A 15,434-nucleotide genomic window follows, 5' to 3' on the forward strand; every position below is an offset into this window, starting at 1 on the left:
ATATAAATGTTGAAATTAACATTGCTTTAAGGAGAATTACAATTACTGTATATGACCAATTCAAAGTTTAGCAATATTTAAGAAGATTCGATGATGAATCTGAGAAGAAGATTTATAACAGTTTTCTACACTGGATTAGAATTATTTGTGATAATATATACTCATTAGTAAAACAGTGACAGCTGTTGTTGTTGTTCTTTAGTCAACTGTCCGAAGACAAGTCTGAACCTCACAAATGATATCAAGAAGCCATAACTTATGAGGCAACTAGACCAGGAGATAATGGTGTAGGGTGGCCAGTTCCTTTTCCCCTCCATTGCATACATCACTGACTAGCTACATATTACCTTAGTTCATATATACCCAGATTTCTCACCTCTATGTTATAATCGGTACCATTTTGAAGAGAACAACCGCCAGGATCGTCACCCGAACGCCGTAAACGAACACGAGATGGCAGTATAATCGCTAATGCAATTAAAATGGGAGTTATGACATGACTTCTTATGTAACAACTAGATAGCAGCGTAGTGAACGTGACAAAAGTTGTTACCGTCAAAGCCTATAAGGCCGAGCAATCTCGGTATATATGATCTAGGATATTACTCGTACAATAGTCAGACTTCAGAATAGTGACTGTGTTACATGTAATTTGCAACATTATGGACGACCATAATTTTTCCTCTATATCTTGTATCATTGAATCGAAAATTATGGTTACGATTTCCTCCAAATTAATCTTCCCAAATAATGATTATATTACCAAATAATAAATATAATTATTATGTTATGTGGAAATTTCAAATTTTGTCTGAAATAGATAAAAAGAAAGGCATAAAATAGGAAAGATTGGAGAATGATGAGTTTGCAATGAAATACCTGCCCTTGGACATAACATTATGAATGAATATAACAATACAATATTCATTCAACACTTCAAAGAATGGATGGAACCATTCAACATAGAAATTTATTGTCATGAGATGTATCCTATATATTAAATTATTGTCACATATCATGTCCCATTATCTTAAGTGTAATATAGTTTGTCCTGAATCCTACATTAGTAGGTTTCAAGATTCTATGTGTGAACTGAGTATCAATTCTGTAGTCCGTCCAAGTCGAACGTATTGAGAAATAGGCAGAGACAAATTATTAATGATTGTCCCTGATCATAAAAAGGTTGACTGCAATGTTTTGTATACTAAAACAATACTGCACTTAATTGAAAGCCCATCTTTTCAAAGAGGCTAAGCACCTTTACACGTAAAAATTGTGCCTGAGGTATCTCAACATGAATTTGGCATTGCGATTTCAATCAATATCTCAGTTTATTTCTTCGTTGGATAGTCCCTTTGGAAAAATAAGTCATCAGTTTTACTGCAATTTTCGGTCTCAAAAATGTTTTTTTTGTAATTATCTTTATGTTAATAAAATATAAATTTTATTTAATTTTCAATTTGTTCACTTCTGTTAAAATTGATTTGTTATCAGAATTAATAACAATTTGTGTAAAGAGTTATTATTATTAGGATTTAAGGAACGTAATTGGAGAACTGCAGCACGGATTAGACTGAAATTGCGAAAAATTATTGAACAGGTCAAGATTTTCTAGAGGAGTGTAGCTCCAACGAAGATGATTATTATTATTTACATCCATCAAGTTTTCTGTTCATCGCAGCATGAAAATACTAATAACCGATAATTGTCTATTCGGTATCCCCGGGTTTGCACTTGGGTTCTTTTTTTCTTTGAATTATCATCTGTTACATTACTGCTTACCTTAGAATAATTTCAAATTTCACTAGCGTTCACAATTGTTTTTCTTTCTTTCAGCACCAGCACTACCACATATTTCTGATTTGGCAACTTTGCATAGATGACACTTTTTACCGTGTATCTTAAAATGTTAGCTATACGTTATATTATTCAATTAATCCATTTGAGATATTTGGAATCTTCACATGTTTGCTGAAAATATGTCTTGTTGTAAAATCAAACAAAGTAAATTAATTCATTTTACCAAAAATTTTGAAGGAATGTAATCTTAATTAGTATCACATGAAGAGTAAAAATAATGTCTAAGTAAATACATCTATGTAGTCCTATTGATCAGCATCCATATAAACTGGAGACTTAAATACCGATAACTGTGAAAAACATTTTTAAACTCCGTGTTGCGTCTATAAGTGAAATGATCAATTACATGTGACTGTGATATATTACAGGTACTCTAATCTACATAAGTAAGTAGGACTACAGAAATACATGCGTCATTTAAGAATTAAGCTATTTAAGTTCAACTTGACAGGTGTAAAGATAAGTCATGTACATTTTTCAAAGATATTATGTATTTCCTAAGGCGAATTTAATAGATTTCTCAACTGAGTCATCGTTGTATTGTGCTAGCACAAAATACGTAGCGTTTAAATTGTGTATAAATGAGGGTACAAGTATCTTTACTAGCATTTTAGTCTGACACTGACAAGAGAACATTACGAACTTTCAACAATGTTGAAATCTTCCATCGTCGCTTTGCTGTTTGCTTACATAGTTTTTATTTGCACAGGTACGCAACTCAATTATTTGTTTACATTGTTTTCTTCACTATTTTGTAAAGGTACGCCACTTTGCTGTTTGTTTACATTATTTTCTTCATTATTTCGCAAAGATACGGCACTTTAGTTTACATTGTTTCCGTCATTATCTTGCACAGATACGCCACTTTACTGTTTGTTTACATTGTTTTCTTACAGATAAATTTTCATTGAGTAATATCTGAAACCGAGAATCGAAACGAGATTAATTTTTTATACTAGTTTTGTCTAAATGATTTAGTAGAACCAGTGGTGTGCGCCTACGCGTAAAGTTCGATGGTTTGTATCTACATGTAAACAACACGTAGACAATGTAGAGTATGTAGACTGTCTAATCTATGTGGACAAATATAAACTAATGTTTATGTTTGTGAAATTTATTTTGAGCATTGCAACTAAAAGAAATTAACAACACATGAAAATTCTTGCTGAAAATAACAATAGATTTAAGAAAGTCAAATCAACTGTCAAAGAATTAATATTTCATTATGGTTTTCTTGATAAGATAACATTTAGTCTTGTTGAATATGAACACTAATTACAATTTCTCATAAATGAGACAGTTCAATTGCAAATCACATTAATGATTGAATTTCAAAACTCCAAATTAGTTTCAAAAGTTGGCAAGAAATGTGGAATGCAGAAAAGAATGTCCATTAATATTTACACTCTGATTGCTATTATCTTCATTTAATTTATTACAGTGATGGGCGGGTTTTGCTCTCAAATAAATATTTGAAAACAAAATACAACAATTCCTGTGAGGTAAGATGAGCGGAGAATAAATACGCAGTATTCATGAGTTTGAATGAGAAACTGAGATATTTGAAAAATTAGTTTTGAAAAAATATCACTTACCCAGTAAAGTTTAGGTGCATGGGTATACTTCATCACTAGCTTCGAAATTTCAGAAAATACCTGCTGCTTCTGCACAAGTATAACATGTATTTTCTTTTTTATAATTTGTAATATATCCGTTCACGTCTAGATTTTGATAGCTCATCAAAACTACTATAAATTTTTCATACTCACAACAGTACAGATTATTGTTTCCACTCATTTTTGCTAACGCTTTAAGTACTTGGTATTCAGTTACTTTGTAGATAAATATGTATAAAGTTGTCGTAAACAGTATAATTAATATAAGTATTATTTTATTTATATTTCATGCAAGTTCAAAATATTTTTGTGAAAATAATTGGAAAGGAATTGCTCAATCATGTACTTATTTGTGCATTTGGCATCTTATAATTCAATAAATCCACTTTTGAAATGTATTCATTGATCGATTACGTAGTCTACATAGTATACGTAGACTATACGTTGAAAACACGCGTAGACGCTTAAATACCAGTTTCTTCAGAGTTTTCTTCGGTAGGCCCACATTGTTGTTTTGTGTAGACTGTCTGACTTAAGCAGTTCAATTTTGTTAGGCAGCCCAAATAACAATCGAGACATGTGGGAGGTATTTAATGGTTTCGTAGGCGGAATCAGGGATGGGTATAATGTTCACTGATATATCACATGAGTAAATCAAGCTTTCAGGTATAACTCCCTGTAAAGTTGATTTGATAATTTCGAGGGAAAAATTGTTCCGGGGCCGGGTATCGAACCCGGGACCTTTGGTTAAACGTACCAACGCTCTCCCAACTGAGCTACCCGGGAACTCTACCAGACACCGATCCAAGTACGTTTAACCAAAGGTCCCGGGTTCGATACCCGGCCCCGAAACAATTTTTCCCTCGAAATTATTCATATCACATGAGTGTCAGGAATTTTAGTCATATTTTATGTTAAACACGTAATATGAAGCGGTTATGTCAATCATTTGTTTTATTTTTCCTTTTCAACCTCCAGTAAAGTGTTGGATAATGTTTTATCGAGTCAGTTGTTCTTCTTCTAGTGCCTATAACATCGTTTTCTTAATATGCAAGTTATATGAAACTCTTAAAAATAATGTATTCGTTTTGTTTCATTCGAACAGACAGGGCAGAAATTTAACACAATTTATTACTTTATTTCAATATATCTTAAATATGTCACGTCTAGTAACACTGTCATGAGAACGTCAAAACCTGGGTAGACCAAAAAAAGTTGGATTCAGACTGTGACATGCCAAATGATTTAATACATGTGAGATCGATACCTACTCGCATGGAGTTGGACGATGTCGAACATCTTGTCGATGTGGAACATCTTATATTTAATTCTTCTCTCGCTATGTTTCACTTTTTTTGTTACGATCTTCAGAGATTCGAACCGTGAATGGTTACCGACAGTAGAATTCGAGCTATTCCTGTGGAACATTCTGGTTCATATGACGTTGCGGTGGATTGCGCATTTACATTTTAAAATAATATTAATTAGAACATTCTAGAATAACCTGAAATCGAAGTTCGAAATTAAGAACTCCGAAACGAAGGACCGAATATCAAATATTCTTAGGGAATCGAAACATTCATAACAACACATCACTGTATTAGCTAAGAGCCATGAACTTCCTCGAGACATCCGCGTATTATAAAAAAGTTTGTTTCTTTACTCAGACTCATCGTATGAATTAATGTATCAACTAATCCATCGAACCTATAGCTATTTATTATTTTACCTATCCTCGATCGTTACTTACATTAAAATACAAGAGCTGCGAGTTAGATAATTTCAAATACAAAAAGTATTGTCTCCCCATCCCTAGTCGTGTTGTGCGTGATGCCTTACTTACAAATGGCTATTAAGGAACACGCAGGTTCATTGCCACCCTCACATAAGACTGCCATCGGTCCCTATCCTATGCAAGATTAATCCAGTCTCTATCATCATATCGTGCGTGATGCCTAAAAGAATGTATTAACGGCTTGAATCAGACATCAGGTACAATACATTTACCCGAGTATTTAAAACAATTTTCCTAAGGCCCATAATTGATAAACAGTAATTTCTGTAGCCTATACTCTCACTTTTACCCCGACGTCTGTTGGTAAATAAACTTCATATTCATGCTTGGATCCTCTCGCTGTATGTTTTTTCTTCTTCTAACTATTGGTCGTAAGTCTATCATACCATCTATACATTGCGTGAGAGAGAAACTTATTACAATATCTTATTCACGTAAGGAAGAAATTTTATTAATTAATTGAGTTATTAATAATTCTCTTTTTTTTCAGACTTTGTAATGCCAGTGAAAATTATTTAGTACAAATCCATATTATTTAATTGTATGATAACTTTTATTTTTTAACTACTTACATTGTAAATAGTTTTCTGTAATTCAAGATCACCGATATTCTTCTATTGGTGCCATTGTGATTAAATATATGTAAGAAGCTTCATGTCATCAGTAGGCCCCGGATTTTTATGTAATATGAAAGTGCGAAATATGTACATAAAACTATAGTAAATATCGGGGAAATATGTAATTAAATATGTAGTAGTAATAAAATATATAATTTTTAATCACTATTTATTAATGCATTAAATTCACACAAATGTCGTCACAATTTAACTGGTCAGTCGAAGTGGGAAAGTGATTTGCCATTTCCACCCCATTGTGTAGTTGGAAAATACAACTTTTCTCTGCCAAAATTTATTATTTTTCTTGTGCCTTGAGATTTCCTAGTAAAATATTTTTCTGTGGCACACATAATAGTATTTTGATTTACCTGATACTTAACACAACCTCTCCCTAATAGCCTACTTTCAATTTGTAACAAACTTAAATGACCGGCGCACCTGACCATCCCAGATTCTGAGAAAGCATTAGGGCAAATATATAGTGTTGAGGCACTACGAACTACTGTGTTTTACATACAAAGAGTTGGAATCCCTAGTTTTATGTTTGTTTTTTTTATTTATAAAATAACTATTCTCTTAAGCCAGCTTTAGAAATTGAAGTATTTTCTAAAGTTGTGAACAAAACATAACGACATCAGTTCCGGGCCCTCCCACTTTACCAGCATCGTGTACTATAGTGAGAACAAAAGGCGGTCCTCTAATCGGAGTAATGGGACAGGGATGTTAAGACATATGTCCAAGTATAGGCCTATATGAAAAAAATTCAATAATTTACTCTGAAAAATAAAACGAATTTAATAAAAGGAAAATAAAACTCAATAATTGCCTAGATATGTATAAAAATGTTACACTGTTTACGTAATATGTAAAATATGTAATAATTCTAAGAATATGTAAAAATATGTAAAATGAAACTCAACTATAACCATATTAGAACCATAAATCGCCGACATTTTTCATTTTCAGTAGTCTGCAAGTAAAGGAATGCAATATGTAATTACATAAGAATCCGGGCCCTAGTCATCAGATAATTAATACTGTCAGTCTTCAACGAAATGAAGTTAACAAAAATAAGTAATGAATGTATTCAGTACAATTGTACCGAAATAGATACATCTTAATTTACGTTTCCTATTACACTCTTATGATTTCCAGTGCTGAAAACTTCTTCAGTTGCAAAAGCATTAGGGGTTATTTTCTTTTACTTTCCGTAACTGACTATAGCTTTAGATTAATAAGCTGTCTCTGCGATGTACAATTCCGTCATCCAATTACTACTCAGAGTCTATGTTGGATATATCTTTCTTGCACGCATCAATAATTGTAATGTCAAGTATTGCAAAGATTATTCCTGTTTACATTTATTTTTATCGTCATCATCTTCCAGCCTAGTGTTAGACCACATGATCTGTTAAGGTCTCATGCTTGTATACCTTGTTCACACTAACGAGGCTCTGGTGCCTGAGTATCAGCGGGATAACTGCAACATCTAGAACAGACGAAATGCTGTTCTCTGTGCCTGTCTAGAGTCAGAAAGGTAGCAGCCCTACCAATAGACTTGGTTCATATGTTGGCCTACCAACTGGGAGGACTTTCTTATTGCTTTCAAGTCTCACCAGAAGAAGCCTGAATGATTTGAATGATGACGAAAATCGCAAGTTAAAGAACATGCGACATGGAAATTTCTGATGAGAAAGCTAAAGTTCTAGCCTTCGGAGAAAAAGTTCCAGTCCCAAGCAAGTTATTCCTTCAAAATAAAATATTAGAAAGGGTAAATGCATTTAACTATCTTGGTTACACAAATGACACAGACCTTCCAAACTAAATTACCATAATTGTAAAAACTTTAAGCACAATAAACTCAGTGACGAGTCCATCTCTAATCGAGAAACACACAAGAATCAATATTTACAAAATTGTATCTCGACCTATTTTGGCTTATGGTAGCGAACCATGGACTACCAGAAAATATGAAGACTCAGTAGAAGAAAACGATTTATGAGACGCACTTCTGGCTACACAAAATGGGATCATAAAAAGAACACAGATATTCTAGAAGAGTTAAGAATAGAACCAGTACCAGAGTATATTGCAGGATTAAGGTACAACTGCATAGATAATGTAAACAGTTATTTTTATACTAACATCAATATATATATATATATATATATATATATATATATATATGTATTTCTACCATCACTACTCACAATGAATAAGTTTTAAGCTATAAGATTACTTTTAATTAAAATTAAAATTACCGACCTATTTGTCGTCATCAATCAACTCCATGTACGACAACATTGGTTTTTCCTCCAAATGGAGTAGATATGAAAATATCACTTACAATTGGTAACGCATCATTGGTTGATACATGTTGTTGCTTCTTGTGATGGGACCGGCATCTGAGAAGTCCTAATCAATAAACAAACTCTTATGTTATCCTTATTTCTTCAAAAGATAGCGTCCTATTTGATATCGCTTGAGTACTAAATGAACGCTCGGACTTTATAGACTCGATATTAGGTAATTTTTGTTATTACAACATCCTAGCGGCAAAGCATTTGACTACACAGCGGTGTTAAGTGCACGGCGAGGACGCAAAACAATGTCATAATCGGCTATGTGCTTCACAGTCCTGGTTACATGTACATAGTTGGAAAAAATTCTTCCCTAACCACATACATAATCGGATTTTTTTTCTCACGCGAAAGCAAGACCTTAAAGGACTCGCATGGTAAATTTTGATGAATAATATTATAGAGACCATGCTATTTCTTCCGATGCACATAACTCTTTTTCGTAAAAGAGTGAACATAGCTGCATTTTCAGGCACGGCGACGATTTTTAAAGCAGATATTCTTTAATACAAATACAAATTAATTATAACATAATAGTACGTGTACGTTCATCAATTTTTGTTGTAGACGCTTCAACATCTGAGGTCATATCGCGTGTTAGGATCTGTGCGTATACCAGTAAGACATAGTTACCATATTTTATTTCCTATTATTTTTTGTTGTGTGTTGTAGATGGCTTGTGTTCATGTAACTGATTTCATATTTTGATTAATGTTCATGATATTGGTGACAGAGGCAATTATCAATCATGGTATGTAAATTTCCAATGAAAAATCCCTGTCAGATTGGCCGGTCCCGGGGTTTGAATCCGGGACCTACAGAATACGAGTCACAAACGCTATCGTGTGCAACAGCACGCTCGGGACATCCATTCTGAATTTTTTTTCTGTCCCTAATCAGTTTCAGCAATTTTATTTCTTCAGGTGGTAGCTATTTAACTGGCCTGTATTTTGAGTATGATGCAATACATAATAATTCGTACAATAATAATAATTCATACATTATATCGGTATAGATCAAGTTAATGTTTTTAATGTAAAGTTAATAGAGAGTGGAGTGTATGTGCATTTCTGATAATAATATATTCTCTTTTTTATTTGTGTGCATAATATTAAATACATATGTTTGAATAATAGTTGAAAATATTAAGTACAAACAGTGTTGCTAGTATTATTATTATTATTATTATTATTATTATTATTATTATTGTTACTATTATCATTATTATTATTCTGAAAGTTAGAATTTATAAAACAGTTATATTACCGGTTGTTCTCTATGGTTGTGAAACTTGGACTCTTACTTTGAGGGAGGAAAAGAGATTAAGGTTGTTTGAGAATAAGGTTTTCAGTAAAATATTTTGAGCTGAAAGGGATGAAGTTACAGAAGAATGGTGAAAGTTACACAACGCAAAATTGCATGCATTGTATACTTCACTTGACATAATTAGGAACATTAAATCCAGAGTTTGAGATGGGCAGGACATGTAGCACGTATGGACGAATCCAGAAATGCATATAGAGTGTTAGTTGTAATTCCGAAGGGAAAGAGACCTTTGGGGAGGCCGGGACGTAGATGGGAGGATAACATTAAAAATGGATTTGAGGGAGGTGGGATATGATGATAGAGACTGGATTAATCTTGCACAGGATAGGGGCAGATGGCGGGCTTATGTGAGTGCGGCAATGAACCTGGGGGTTCCTTAGAAGCAATTTGTAAGTAAGTATTATTATTACTATTATTATTATTATTATTATTATTATTATTATTATTATTATTCACATGACAAATGTACTACCATATTTATTCATGCAATTCACGCACTTTTCATTATGATTTTATATCTCAAATTAAGGACACGTGATTTAAGCAAGGATATTGAAAAATTAATTTTAAACTTCGAATTCGCTATCTGTTGTTCTGCTGGAAAGCTTCTAGTACGAGTATAATGTCTGACATAGCTTGCAGTATCACACGAATATCGGGATTTGTTCATCGTCAAACTTTTTAACACATTCGCACACATGATAACATCGTATTAATTTCTCTAAGACAGACTCGGCTGATTTCGTAATACTAAGCTTTTAATGCAAAAATAAGGCTAACATTAAAAAAATGGGTGTTTTTTATAGTACGTATATTATCATGTTTCAGGAAGTTACACGTCAGCATTTGTACAATATTACACACAAGCAATGCAAGTAAATAAAACAATTTAGCACTCTAGAAGGACTGGTATAATTTCGTGAAAGTACAAGGATGTTTTCGTGATAATCCTTAAATTCAAAATGTTTAGGGATATTCAGTCAAATTTGTAATACCATCAGGCTCGTACTTACAACACAAACAATTAAAAGTTTTTTTCTTTATCATGATATGTATCATGGATCACAACTGACACTATGAGTCCATCTTTTACCAGGCTTATCGTCCTGAGCAAGATCCGCACAAAAGTCATTAGGCTTGTCATTTGGCTCTTCTTTATGCACAGATCTTCTTTGTTTGGCTCCTGAAGACGAGTAGGTTATTTTACGACGCTTTATCAACAGCTTAGGTTATTTAGCGTCTGAATGATATGAAGGTGATAATGCCGGTGAAATGAGTCCGGGGTCCAGCACCGAAAGTTACCCAGCATTTGCTCATATTGGGTTGAGGGAAAACCCCGGAAAAAGCCTCAACCAGGTAACTTGCCCCGACCGGGAATCGAACCCGGGCCACCTGGTTTCACGGCCAGACTCGCTAACCGTTACTCCACAGGTGTGGACCCTGAAGATGATGCTGTTTCGTTGTTAACCCCTTTTAACTCACTTGAGAGACTGGAAATGTCATTCTCATTGAGTGCTGCTTTGATCTCTTCTGGTCCTCGTCGAACTTGCCAAGAAAAAGACGAGGTTCCTGTGCGGCAGTATTCCTTTGATTTAGACTCATTCAATTGCCTCTTTGGTATAACTTACATTGTATTTATTTTCACACTTGACTCAGCGATTATCTGTTATCTGCAACATGCACGATGTGCAAAATATATCAGAGATGCTATGAATATACACACAAATATTTTACGTTTCATGCATTTCATATTTCTTCAACGAGAGAATGTTGTTATGGTATAGAAAAAATTTAAAGGGAAAAGAATGACATCGTGGAATGAGAAAAAAACACTAAAAATAACCTTCCAAGGTAAGGCTTTGATACATAAACAGTGCATTAATAAGTTTGCATTTAGCACTAAGAAGTATACAATGTCAGTACTTACCATTTGAAACAATTTGGACCACAAAACACAGCAAAAATCTCTTCTTTTAACAAAGGATATCGGATGGTGTATTCACTCACAAATTAAAAGTTATAGATCTCCCAACTCTTCAAGTAGTTTCCAAAAAATTCTCTCACGTCACTCTAAGAGCGCAGTGAACAGAATCTGTGTTATAGTAAATCTTCTGTCATTTATAATATATCATCAGAATTACTTTTGTCGCTGGTTTAAATTCGTGATAAATTTAAATAAACATATCACCAAATTAACCATGTCACGAAGTTAGCCGAGTTTACCCCACAATTTTCCAAGTTATAAACTCAATTGGACAGGAACACAATATTTCCTACCATACTATATGAAGCTGGTCATATACTCCCCTCCCATTTGAAATGGTTACGGGAAGTTCCTGGCATTTAAAAGAACTTGAAAAGGCGAGAAAGATCTAGCAGGTAGGCAGCTCTTCGATATTTCATATACAATTTTATTGTTGTTATGATATTTTAAAAGTAAGCATCTTATGTGGTTCTAGTACAAGAACGTCCTGGTCTTCCGTTCAGGTTTCGATCCCGGTCAGTTTGTGATAGAATTTGTTTTGAACAAAGCAGATGTTACAGAAGATTTCTCGGGGTACTATCGTTTCCCTCCATCATTCCTCCATCACTCTCAACCTCTCCCTTATTTCAACTATCATCTTCAAATTGAATAAAATCTTGTAGGTAGTACGCATATGCGATGCTGATATATGAAGGGCTCGGGTCCCTAGAGGCGAAATGGGATATGGCTTCCTCAAGATTTGACAGCGTCTGATTCACGAATACCACCCAGGCTATCTTTCGCACTTGGACAATCATAATTAATATAGGTTATATGAAGGGCGTACAATGTACCAAAGCGTGTCTATGTGTACGAATCTATAACGAATCCATCCTCGTAAAGCCGAGCAAGATTTTAAAGGTAATCCCAAGGCAATTTTAAAAATACTCGTTCAGAGAAATACTAGAGGATATGCATTTTCTTCAACTTCATTTGAAAATTGCAGATGCGTGAAATGCGACAATAAATATGTTAAATAGTTGCAAAAAATTTAAGTGTAAGACGAGAGAGAGATATATCTCACTTGTACGTCATTTATTTTTAATTTGCAACAAAATAATTATTTTGATTTACGAGTCTTTCCTGTGTCTTTACAGAAAGAAAACATGATTTAATGGAAATACATAGGCCTATTGGAAAAGATACAGCAATTGTTGAGCCATTTTACAACATATTCCTCACAGGAATCGTGACAATTGTCATACTTTGGATTCCAATTTTGTATTCCTGTGTCATAGAAGTCTGCCGCCTGGAATCGGAACCAGTGTATGACAGCCGTCTGTACCTCTCTGTTGATCCCACGGTATGCCAATTGTCTCAATTTTGGTGGGGAATATGTTTAAAAATAGCTCAACAATTTCTGTATCTTTTCCAATAAATAATTCCACGAAATTCTGATTTCTTTCTGTAAACGGCCCCGATAATCTCACTTTCTGGACAGTCCTCGTGTTATTTTTGGAAGCTTTATACACACATTGCTTCTTCTCCTTCTTCCTCAGTTCTTGGGAATATTTTTCCTTGTCCAGTCCAGTCGGATACAGTCTCCAACATTCTTGCCATCGCAGTCCAAGTTCTGCGTAATTATGTATATAATTTTATGATATTTCATTACCTCTCAGTGTTAATCTTGACATCAATGTGTCTTTCCTTCGGAGCGAGATAATCTTAGGTCAATTAGTTTACAATTTTAATCTCTATATCAATGTGTGTTTCTTTCTAAAGAAAGATGATCTCGGATCATCGTAGGTTTCCATTCTTCCATAACGACCAAGTCACCTGACATTTCCAGTGATCTATTTTGATTGTGTTAAGACGTTTTAACACAGTTAAATATTTTGCAACTGACAGAGTTAACTCCATTCTGCAACATTTATGTTATATAAACAAATATGTGGTGCTAAAGCCCATGAAGGACCAAGACAGATTAGTCGAGCGCTGGTCACACGTCAAAATGTCTCAGAAGAGATGGACGATCATCCTACTTGAACGGAGGTATGGTGTGGTTAGTTCGTTGTTTCACCAAGCCATTACGGTTGGTTTCCACAACTAAATTTTGCTATCTATTGTAGCTCCTCAAATTCATCATGATTGTGGGATGTCATCGGTCCCGTACGCTGACCAAAATTTCATGAGAAAATTCTTTCCTGTCAGGACTTGAACCAGAGGACATTCCATAACGCGAGTCCTAGACAGGATGCCTTAGACCACGACGGTACGGCGTGGGACATTTTTAATTTATGTACTATGGAAATGAAACGCAATACAAGTTTGCGTAAAGTTGAGGCGTTGATAATTGATTTCCTTCCCCCTCTTCAATACTCTTCTAAAAAATTCGAGAATACCGGGATGTTACTCGCCAGATGGAAACTGGTGCATCGGATGATCGGGATATGCGCAGTGGAAGACTTAGAACAAAATAGATAGTGTGAATTTATGATAACAAATATAATTAACAAATAATAAATAACAAGTACATAATTAATTTGATGAAACGAACATGAGGCTAAATGAAAAAGAAAAGTGATATAATAAATTAAACTGAAATACAACCATAAGTAAAGTCCAGAACCTTCAACACTTTCAATAATATGTCCCAATACATTCCTAAATTCATAATTCATAACTGTGTCTAATCGAGAAGTTCACAAGCAACATAAAATATTTCCCCGCTGGAACATTGTCACAACATCTCAAACAGCATATAAAACTTTAACCCCAATGTCCAGCAGTTTCCACAACGCTTATTAAATGCCCAATTAGATTTGAAAGTTATGACTAGAATCTGACTAGAACGCTCAAACATAAGAACTCACTAACTTACGGAAAATGTTCCGTGCTAGAACAATCACACACACACACACACTCAATGTGCACATAATAACATAAAGTTAACATTTAGTTGCAATCTGGATACAATGTAAATCTCTGCAGTATGACTAAATAAATGTAATATCAGATATATATATATATATATATATATATATATATATATATATATATTGAATGTTACAACGATACCTCAGAATTAACGTACTAATAAAGTGACAAAGCCGAGTTCAATATTGCTCCCAGTTGTATACGAGATGGAGAATAATCAAGTAATCAATTTGGAAAGGAATATAGTATAACAATAGACAGACCAATACGACTCCTGTAGCGTTACATACTCTATTACGATATAAAATAGTTCACTCTGATCATAACTATTCTGGAAAGTATCATTAAATCCCAATACCATATAGGTATATAACCTTCGCGCGTCCTATACGCACGCAAAATCAAACGCGAAGCCACTTCGCCCAATCTCACAATTTATCGTATCAATAAACCACGAGGCTACTTCGCATAATCTGAACAAACCACAATATACCAATACGCCTGGAATAATGATCTCCCACTTCATGCAATCTACTCTCACGCGAGCTGCTAAGTAATCTGTAACAAATTGCCTTAGCATGAATTCCACAAACCTATCGTAAGAAATGTAACAAATATTACAGCTGTCAAATAAATATAAAGTCAAATGTCGCTATTCAATATGATTAATATAAAATCGCAATCCCTTCCATAAATTAACCTTTTGCTGAACAATAGTCCGAGTAAGCAAAATTACTTTCGACCGGAAACTTCGTAAGTCAACTTACGGATATCTCTGACAAACCAGACGAATTCCTAAATCAATACCACAACACAATAACAAATCAGCAAATCCTCCTGACTACATAAGAATGAGTTACTATATTGAACTCTCAACGCAATGACGAATTTCCGATTAACTTTCATATGACGACTGCCCAAATGATCTTAAAAGCACCAACATTTAAGTTCATAATTTTA

The 15,434-nt window shown here is 34.0% G+C and overlaps 1 long non-coding RNA gene across 1 annotated transcript in view; it reads left to right on the top strand.

The window, feature by feature from the left end:
• The first annotated feature begins 2,409 nt into the window (after positions 1–2,409).
• Positions 2,410–15,434, top strand: part of LOC138711856 (uncharacterized) — a 30,501-nt gene continuing 17,476 nt past the window's right edge. Inside the window, exon 1 of the long non-coding RNA XR_011335503.1 lies at positions 2,410–2,569. This is a non-coding gene — a long non-coding RNA (uncharacterized lncRNA). The remainder of the gene's footprint in view (positions 2,570–15,434) is intronic.

Source organism: Periplaneta americana, chromosome 13 (assembly GCF_040183065.1).
Source record: "Periplaneta americana isolate PAMFEO1 chromosome 13, P.americana_PAMFEO1_priV1, whole genome shotgun sequence".
In the NCBI taxonomy this organism is placed as follows: Eukaryota; Metazoa; Arthropoda; class Insecta; order Blattodea; family Blattidae; genus Periplaneta; species Periplaneta americana.